Consider the following 9,315-nt stretch of genomic DNA (forward strand, 5'->3'; position numbering starts at 1 on the left):
TTTTTTAATGGCTTCCTTTGCTGTAAAGCTTTTTAGTTTGCTGTAGTCCCTCTTGTTTATTTGTGCTTTGGTTGCCTTTACTTTTGGTGTCAGATTTAAAAAAATCATCACCAAGATCTATGTCAAGTTGCTTACCACCAGTGTTTTCTTTTAGGAGTTGTATGGTTTCAGGTTTTGTGTTCAAGTCTTTAATCCATTCTTTAATCCATTAACTTTTGTGAATACTGTCAGATAGTGGCCCAGTTTCATTCTTTTGTATATGGTTGTCCAGTTTTTCCATCAACATTTATTTATTGAAGAGTCTGTCCTTTCCCTATTGTATATTCTTGATTCTTTGTTATAAAATAATTGACTGTAAATATCTGTGGGTTTATTTCTGGGCTTTCTATTCTATTCCATTCAAGTTTTTTCTTAATCTCTTATAGTTTTTAGTATATAAGTCTTTTACCTCCTTGGTTAAATTCATTCTTAGGTGTTTTATTCTTTTTAATGCAACTGTAAATGGGATTTCTCTGATAGTGTGTTATCAGTGTGTAGAAATACAGCAGATTTTTGTGTATTGATTTTATATCCTGCAACTTTTCATTATGTTGAATAAAAGCAGTGAGAGTGAGCATCCTTGTCTTGTTCCTGATCTTAGAAGAAAAGCTTTCAATTTTTCACCATTGAGTCTGATATTAACTGTGAGTTTTTTATATACGGCTTTTTTTATGTTGAGGTACATTCTCTCCTTATCTACTTTGTGCGGAGTTTATTTTTTTTATCATAAATGGATATTGAATTTTGTCAAATGCTTTTTATGCATTTATTGAATTGATCAAATAATTTTTATCCTTCATTTGTTAATGTGGCATATCATACTGACTGATTTGCAGATGTTGAGGTAGGCTTGCATCCCTGCAATAAGTCCCACTTGATCATGTATGATTTTTTTTAAATGGATCATTGAATTTTGTTTGCTAATATTTTGTTGAAGGCTTTTGGATCTATGTTTGTCAGAGATACTGGCATAGTAATTTAGTTCAATAGTTTCCAGTTAATTTTGGTTGTATGTACCTATAAGTAAAACATCCTCATGATACACTCTCATTACAGGTGTACTTATTCATTTATAAGCTACATGCAAGTAGTATTGCATTAATGTATATCATAAAAAGTTAGCCAAAAGTAGAAGTAGGACTTTTATAATATTTTCTTTTCACACTCCAGTGTGTTGTATGGTGGGGATGGGAAAGGTGTGGGGATGGGAGAAAGAAAATACTGATCTATACTATGAAGATCAAATACTGCATGTTATAATTTATGTATTACTTCATATTTTTACCTCAAAATTTCTTCTTGTCAGTTTTGAAAATTAAATCAGGATTTCATGATGATCCATTCTTTGATAAAAATTATAAAGTGCTGAGATTCAGAGGAAGCAAATTCTGAATGTTTCTGTTTAACATTCTTTTTTGACTCATAGACCCGTTATAATTCCTTGGTCTGGATGGCGTTTGAACTGTTTTGCTTAAGTACTTTTCAGAAAATAATAAATGAAAAGTCATTATCTGTTCATGTTAATTTAATTGGCACTGTTGAATGTATAAATAGAATTCTCTCACCCTTTCAAAAGCTAGTGCTTACTTTCTGTTGAAATCAGTAGTTCTTATAGTCCTGGGAATTTAATAATATGCTCCTTATTCAGAGTTAGTTTGATCTGGGGAAATGCTAAATTTTCACTTATGATGATAGGTGTAAGTCCTGTGTAAGACAGGGTTTGGGGTTTTTATCATAAACTGGCATCTATTTCATTATAGTAATACAACTTAATCTCATTGCCTGGGTGTGTGCAATAAACTATTGGGTTAATAAAAACTATATAGATATTTTTTTACTAGGTTTTGAAGCAAAACACCATGTCACTGTTGAAAGATACATACTCTTATATAAACTATAAAATATTTATTATGGTTAAGAATGATCTTTGCTGTATTTTAAAATAACTGTGTTGGTTAATTACAGAGCTAATAAGTATCATTCACATTTTGTCTCTGCGTTTCTTCTCACTGTGTAGTCCAGGATTGGCAAACTCTAAAGAACCAAACAATAAATATTTATTTGAGGCTTTGCAGGCCATATGGTCTTTATTGCAAATATTAAACTCACTGGTGTAGCATGAAATTAGCCATACATAATACCTTAATGAATAATTACACTGTGTTCTAATTAAGCTTTTTTATGGACACTGAAATTTGAATTTTATTTAATTTTCATTGTCACAAAATGTTTTTCTTCTTTTAATCCTCCCTGAGTCATTTAGAAATGTAAAAACCATTCTTAGCTCCTAAGCCATAAACGAAGAGGTGGTGAGTTGGATTTGACCTGTGAACCATAGCTTGCTGATATTGGTATAGCCAACAGAACATAGTCCACAGATTGGATTTTCTATATGGCTATTAATTTAAAGGAGCCAAAGGAAGCTAATTTAAAAAAACAAAATTTTAATTTCAGTATAGTTAACATACAGTGTTAGATTATTTGCAGGTGTAGAATATGACTCAACAATTCTATACTTTTCAGGTATACAGTGATTCAACAATTCTATAATTACTCAGTGCTAAGCATGATGTGTATTCTTTTAATCCCCTTCAACTATTTCATCCATCACCCACCCACCTCTCCTCTGGTAACTATCAGTTTGCTCTCTGTAGTAAAGAGTCTATTTTTTGGTTTGTCTTTTTTTTTCAAGAGAAGCTAATACTATGTTTTTCAGAATATGGGTGCTTCTCTCAGTACCAATCTCTCAATGGTCAAGTTTAAATGTCTAAAGATTTTAGGAAGTAAGCAAAGAATTTTATATTCTTCTAAACTCAAATATATTATTATATTTTCTCTATAATTTCCTTGTCTTAAAGTGTCTCTTTTTCTCTACTTACATGCATTAAGTAAATTATAAGATTAGAATCATGCATGGAAATCAACTCAAATAGTCAATGACACTAAGTTTAGTTTATTTCATTCCCTGAAATCTATTGTAAAATGAAAAATTTAATAGCACTTTGATTTTTTCTTACATTATTTAATTTGTTCCTGAAAATAGCTTAGGCAGATGTGACTATTACTCCATATTGTAGAGGAAGAACTTTTAGAAGAAAATCTAAAAATGACACCGTGGGATGAAGTTGGAGGCAGGACTTGAAGTACTACTCATTTGTACATTTCAAACCCTGGTCTCCTTGTCTGAGTAAGGGTATGAGTGTCCTTGTATACATGCACACACACACACATCCATGTATACATGCCAACTTAAAACTTTATCTACCATTTATTTATTTGAAAAGAAATCAGAAAACATTGCAGAGAATTTATTATATAAACTTAAAATAGGCAACCTAAAATAACTGTCATTTCTTTAGTCATTCTTTTAAGAACATGTGTTTAGAAGTTTATACATATAATTCAGAATCTTAAGCCAATATTTAAATCATCATCAATGCTTAAAGTAGGATCCTCAAAGTTTACTTTAAAAAAAAGTTTTTATTTATCTTTCTTCTTCTTCTTCTAGCAGTTTAGAAGAAATTTATCTGGAGAAAAATCAAGGATTGTTGAGATAGAGCCAATCAGAGCAGATGAAAGGGAAGCTGAGACCTATGACATAAAAATATGTTTCTTTCCTCTAGGAATTCAAAGGCCACACACTTGAAAATTATTTGATAAGGCTAAGTTGCTAATTTTATATTGATTTAAGGGAAATTAATTGTTTTGAATTTTATATTGCTGTGAAATTTAATAGCAACCTTATGAGGTATGCTTTATGGCAACAATTTTCAAACTGTGAGTCATGACATATTAGTGGGTCATGAAATCAATATGGCAATGTGGTCAGCTTTAAATAAATGATAGAATAAAAAACATGAGAGTGCATTGTTCTAAATAAGGATAAGTATTGTTGCATGGGACTTTAGCTTCAATTGTAGATGTTTGGTTATGTCTCTGTTAATGTGCTAGATCTATGAATGGTGGTCTCAAGTCCTTGGAAGCCTTGATTTGTGGAGGTGGTAACTCATTTTCACTTTTGCTGCATGCAGTTTGTTGTCTCAGTTCAAACTCAGACTCCAGCTCTAATTTATAGTAAGTGATCCAGAACTTTAGACTGCATTTGTTTTAAAATACATGTGCCTTCTTTTGTCACCAGTACATTTAGCTGTTCTTTTTTTTTTTTTTTTAATTTATTTTAGAGAAAGAGCATGAGCAAGGGGAAGGGCAGAGAAAGGGAGACAAGTAGACTCCCTGCTGAGTGCAGAGCTCAGCCTTGATTCCGGGACCCTGAGATCATGACCTGAGCCAAAACGAAGAGTTGGACGCTTAACCAACTGAGCCATCCAGGCGCCCCAGTACATTTAGGTGTTCTAAGCAAGAAAAGCCCAGATTCAGAAGTTTGAACAGTTGTGTAATAATAGTCTATGAGAACACAGCAGATTCTTGGAGAAGTCAGATGTAGGAGAGAGGACATAGAGGGAAAAAGGGAACCAGAGACAGGCAAAAACACACATGGATACACAATCAGAAACCATCTCATAAAAACAGCATAGGGCTTTTACACTACTAGAAGGATATATAGATTATGGACAGAAAAAAGATATATTGACTAGAATAATGATATGAATTAACTCTATTTTTTAATGAGTACCATTTATTTCCTTGTGAAACTCTGAACCATTTGTTTCAAAATCTTTGGCTTGTAGAGACTAGTAAGAATAAGGTAAAGCTGGGGGATCAGACAGCATAATATTGACATTTTGATTTTATGAAGATAAAGAAAAAAACTAAGCAGCTATCATCCTTTATAACTACTTTTGATTATTTAAAGGGCATTTTAACAATGAAAAAACACAAATTACCAAAAAAAGAGTACATTTTATTTTATTTGAAATTCGCTATGTTGCCTTTTTTCTTTTCTTTTTTTCTCATTTCACTAAACACTGAAGAAAACTTACTGAGTTCATTTGGTAACCACTGTTCGAAATTACTTTCCAAAACTGTGGAAAGGGTGTGACTGCCAGTCTGCCAGTCTGTCTATCTATGTTTCTATTCAAAAGAGGAAACACGAGACCTTGGGAACATGTGGAAATGCTAAATTACAGCTATACATTAACTGGCTTTCCAGCATCTGAGGGAAAGGGTGGTTCTCAAGTAGATTAGTACTTGAAGGGAGAAGCAGGCAGTTAGTCAAATGCAGTGATGGATGGCTGGGTGATTCTCTATTGGTTATATTAGATGGCTATTGGCTATGTATGAGTGCCTAGATATTTCCTAGTATCTCTGTTTTTTGGCCATGGTTTCATTGAAATGTTAGACTCTTAACATGATATAAATCACAGTAGGCAGCTAAAAAATCTCACTTAAGACATACACTGTGTCCTACTAACTCACCTATAAATTTGCATGTCATCACCTCAAAATAGCGGACATAATTAGGATTGTTGTCTCAAACTTTGAAAACTGTTGTTTTTCGTAAATCATGTTTATAATCTCCCTGATTAGTACTCTCACATATACTGAAGGAAATGGTTCCAGAATTAGATAATTTAGACTATTATTATTTGTTTGGGTATGTTAAATCATTTAAAATGTTTGCTCTCATCTGCCTTCTTTCTTCACCTAATTACCAGTGGAATTAATACCTCTCACAGAGATTTACATCTTTTTCTTTCAACTTTTAACTTGGAAGATATTTTTCTGTTAACAATGTATAAAAATAAATATCACATTCAGTTGTTATCATTAGACACAGTATGCAAAACATTCAGCAATTACAGGTCAATTGCAGCATCATTATTCTTTGAATCCTTTCTTTAAGTCTTTTTATTCTTTAGAAAACCAATGAAGGGGCTTATTTGACTAATATTATCCTGGTTTTTAGCAAAATCACATGTGTATTCTCCAGAAAGATTGCACTCCCCACCATACGGATTCCATAAACCTATGCAGCTGCCGAGTCGGATGGTGCTGGGCTTGCCAGTCCGACTCACATGTGATGATGGATGTGCACCGAGTTCTGCTGGGGTGCTAAAAATGTCCTGCTTCCAGCACTCCCTGCTTGGCTAGCTCATCCACAAGCTGATGAGCATCTCTTCCTAGGTCCTTTGAAGAACCATACAGGTGTTCTCTCAGTAACTGAAGGAGTTTGGGCAGGAGATCGGGAAAGTTGGTGCAGATATTTTAACATGATTGTCATTCTGAGACAATCTTGCCCTAGACTTTCAGCAGTTGTTCAAAACCTAGCTCAGTCATTGGTAATTGTCACTGTCACATTGTTCTTACACTGGCTCCACTGTCAGTGATAAATTAGGAAGAGAGCCCTGGGAGGCAAAGCAAAGGTTCATTTGTTCTTTAAGCTTTGAAAATGACTTTTAACACATTGTGTATCTTAATTGAAAGCCAAATAGAATCAATTGTGTATCAAATTTCTTTTCTTTCACATTCATTCTATGAAGCTATTCTTAGAGGAAAAATGAGTAGGCCTAGGTCTCCTCACTGGCCATCTTAAGGGCATTTGAAAGGGGCTTCTGACAGTTTATGCAACTCTTTCTTCTACAACTCCAACTGAAAATCAGTCATTTTTCATTTACTTGTCTCCTACACAATCACAGAAATCCTAATTTCTTCTCTCTAAGGAATCAATGTGGTCTCAGTGGAGTGCAGGAAGTTGGGGATATTTTAATGATATAATAAAAAACATCTAAAAATCATTACAAACACTGTAAAAATCATCTTTATTTAGTTTATTTTGAAAACATGAAGGTTAAGAATGGGTAAGATATAGTATGTGTACCTCAGGCAGCTTAATGAAGTCTCACAATTATTTTGGTCAGGTTGATTAATGTCTGTACCCGAAGATTTTTCATTATTTAAAAGTTTTAAAAATAAAACCATTGTATAGTTAGTTTTATTCATTCATCTATCAAGAATTTACTGAGTCCCTATAATTGCCAGACGTTAAGCTGGTCCTAGAAATACGCACATGAGTAGGAAGTAGTCCTTTTCTCAAGGCCAGTAACTTAGTGACAGAAATGTACAATAGACATTATTGAAGCATTTGCTATGAGAGCATAACCCAATCAAGGAGTTTCAAAAATCAGAGAAGTTTCTTTTACCTTCAGAATTTCTTGATATTGCTTCACTTTGACCAATAGCTACTCTTCGACCTTACTTTTTTTCCAAGTAGATCGTATTATCTACATTAATACGGTGAGATCCTGGTCTCAACACTACCAGAGAATCTCATCCTGTGCAGAGTGTAGGGCAAATAATGCTGGTCTAGTGGCCCTTCACTTCACCTTTCTATGCTAAGTTGCTCACCTGTAAGACGGGGATGATATTTTCTAATTCCAAAGTTTTTGTATCGATCAAATGAGATATAATGTAAAAACAATAAAAATGCTATGTAGCATATAAAAAAGAGGTTTTAATTTAAGACTATTAATCAATATTATAAAATCTTAGAAAATAAAGAATTTGGTTTGTGAAATTTTATCAGTGAAGGAAATAGTGTTGAATGTCATCCTCATTTTCCTTCTCCATGAACAGCAAGCAGAGTGTTTAGGAGTACGAATTAGAGGATTTAACATTAACATCACAGTTCAAAAATATCTGGCTATCCATTTTAACATTTTCCTCTATATGAAAAAATTGCCTAATTTTTCTGCACATCTACAGTTTGCATTCAGGTGCAAGGAATTATTCTTCCAGCATTTCAAGTTTATCATTCTGAAGGCTTTATGATATTATGGGAGGAACACTGGACTAAGAATTTTTAAAAAACTAGTTTAGAGCTCTTCATCTGCAATTATTTGTGTTATCCTGCCAAAGTTTCGATTTACTCTTCTGGAGAAAATAGGATAATAACTACCATTCTTTTTACTTTATTAACTAGTGGGGAAGAATAATTGAGTGAAGCCTGAAATGCCATATAGTTAGAAGGGGTTGTGTCTGGAATTACAATGACAGGGCATCTTTTGCACTGAGAGAGTTAAAACTGTGGTAAATGCAACTTTCCTGGAATGTGGAATTATTCTAATAATAGAAGCTGCCCTGGCATTTCCTTTATGTGAGTTATTTGTGCAGAAATAATAGCCATGATTCTCATTGCCTTTTCATGAGTCCTGGGAGGCAAGAGCCTTTGTGAGAACCTTATAGGTATGCCTGTCTCAGGACACTACTACTGCCAAAGAGACTAGACTTTAACCATGTACCTGGGAATGCTCCAGCTACAATACTCCATTTTTTAAGGTCATTTGTTTTAAATGAATTAAATGTGAACATGGAACATGCACATGCTGTCGTCAGAGAAAAATGGACTTTTTCCATAACATCAGAACTTGTGGAATCTTGATATTTGGACACATTAAACAGCAATATTTTATGAGGGATCAGAAAAAGATGAAACGAGAAAGGATCATATATAGCTCTAGCTATATTCCTTGGTGTAAAATAATTGCATGATGTATGGTAAGAGAAGCATTATAGTCTGTATGATAACAATACAACAGATATAATTTCACAGAGGGGATAAGGCTTTGAATGGCTAGTCCCTATAAAATGTAAACTGAAACAATTTTTCTTCTCAGAGCAGGTGATGGATCCTCAACAGTTGCATGGATCTCCATCATAGGACACTATGCTACCTTCTAGTCCTCTCTCTTACTAGAACCCCCTTTTAAATTATTGATTGCACATACTTGAGATAATTGGGTGAAGTTATTAATATTCTTATTGTTGGTCTTGTTCTTTCTATCCACCATCTTCTGAAGAGTGTTGGGTACTTAGGAGGAATTCCTTTTTACTTCTTGAAGGACTGAATGAAAAAATGAACCACTATAACAGTGCCAGTCTCTCCTATGGCAAATTTAACAGCTTTCATATAACAAGATTTATTTGTGTATACAGCTCTCCTGATGTACAGTTTTTGAGGTAAGAGGTGGCAGTTTATTTATTTTGCTACTGCTACACAATCCTTAGTGCCTTGTACTTGGTAAAACTTTAATAAATGATTGTTGAGAATCTGAATATAAATACATTTATTTAAATATAATTTGGGTATTCCTCTTCGTATATCAACATATGAATGGGTGATGAAATGTTAATTAAATACATTTGATCGTTATTCCTTTTTAAAAGGCTCTTCTGTATGTGAAATTCAACTGAAAATGACTCATATTATTATTTAAGGTATTTTGAAGCTTTTTTCATGAATGGAATGTTTTTATATATACTCAAGCTCTAAACATATTGACCTAAAATAATTAAGTTTGTAGGATAGTTTAGTAATTT

Source organism: Ailuropoda melanoleuca, chromosome 11 (assembly GCF_002007445.2).
Source record: "Ailuropoda melanoleuca isolate Jingjing chromosome 11, ASM200744v2, whole genome shotgun sequence".
Lineage (NCBI taxonomy): Eukaryota > Metazoa > Chordata > Mammalia > Carnivora > Ursidae > Ailuropoda > Ailuropoda melanoleuca.